The sequence below is a fragment of the Salvelinus namaycush genome, unplaced genomic scaffold (genome assembly GCF_016432855.1).
Source record: "Salvelinus namaycush isolate Seneca unplaced genomic scaffold, SaNama_1.0 Scaffold193, whole genome shotgun sequence".
Classification (NCBI taxonomy): Eukaryota; Metazoa; Chordata; class Actinopteri; order Salmoniformes; family Salmonidae; genus Salvelinus; species Salvelinus namaycush.
Window position 1 is genome coordinate 202,924 of NW_024058708.1, and position 1,576 is coordinate 204,499.

Sequence of the window (1,576 nt, forward strand, 5' to 3'; positions counted from 1 at the left end):
GTTATGGATGGGTAGCTGGGTATAGGGTTAGGGATAGGTAGCTGGGTAGAGGGTTATGGATGGGTAGCTGGGTATAGGGTTATGGATGGGTAGCTGGGTAGAGGGTTATGGATGGGTAGCTGGGTATAGGGTTATGGATGGGTAGCTGGGTAGAGTGTTATGGATGGGTAGCTGGGTATAGTGTTATGGATGGGTAGCTGGGTAGAGGGTTATGGATGGGTAGCTGGGTAGATGGGTTAGGGTTGGGTAGCTGGGTATAGGGTTAGGGATAAGTACCTGGGTATAGAGTTAGGTAGCTGGGTATAGGGTTAGGGATAAGTAGCTGGGTATAGGGTTATGGATGGGTAGCTGGGTATACGGTTAGGGATAAGTAGCTGGGTAGAGGGTTAGGGATGGGTAGCTGGGTATATGGTTAGGGATGGGTAGCTGGGTATAGGGTTAGGGATGGGTAGCTGGGTATAGGGTTAGGGATGAGTAGCTGGGTAGATGGTTAGGGATGGGTAGCTGGGTATAGGGTTATGGATGGGTAGCTGGGTATAGGGTTATGGATGGGTAGCTGGGTATAGGGTTATGTATGGGTAGCTGAGTATAGGGTTAGGGATAGGTAGCTGGGTAGAGGGTTATGGATGGGTAGCTGGGTATAGGGTTATGGATGGGTAGCTGGGTATAGGGTTAGGGATGGGTAGCTGGGTAGAGGGTTATGGATGGGTAGCTGGGTAGAGGGTTATGGATGGGTAGCTGGGTAGATGGGTTAGGCATAAGTAGCTGCGTATAGTGTTAGGGATAAACAGCTGGGTATAGGGTTATGTATGGGTAGCTGGGTATAGGGTTATGGATGGGTAGCTGGGTAGAGGGTTATGGATGGGTAGCTGGGTATAGGATTATGGATGGGTAGCTGGGTAGAGGGTTATGGATGGGTAGCTGGGTAGAGGGTTATGGATGGGTAGCTGGGTAGATGGGTTAGGCATAAGTAGCTGCGTATAGTGTTAGTGATAAGCAGCTGGGTATAGGGTTATGGATGGGTAGCTGGGTATAGGGTTATGGATGGGTAGCTGGGTATAGGGTTAGGGATAGGTAGCTGGGTAGAGGGTTATGGATGGGTAGCTGGGTATAGGGTTAGGGATAGGTAGCTGGGTAGAGGGTTATGGATGGGTAGCTGGGTATAGGGTTATGGATGGGTAGCTGGGTATAGGGTTATGGATGGGTAGCTGGTATAGGGTTAGGGATAGGTAGCTGGGTAGAGGGTTATGGATGGGTAGCTGGTATAGGGTTATGGATGGGTAGCTGGGTAGAGGGTTATGGATGGGTAGCTGGGTATAGGGTTATGGATGGGTAGCTGGTAGAGTGTTATGGATGGGTAGCTGGGTATAGTGTTATGGATGGGTAGCTGGTAGAGGGTTATGGATGGGTAGCTGGGTAGATGGTTAGGGTTGGGTAGCTGGGTATAGGGTTAGGGATAAGTACCTGGGTATAGAGTTAGGTAGCTGGGTATAGGGTTAGGGATAAGTAGCTGGGTATAGGGTTATGGATGGGTAGCTGGGTATACGGTTAGGGATAAGTAGCTGGGTAGAGGGTT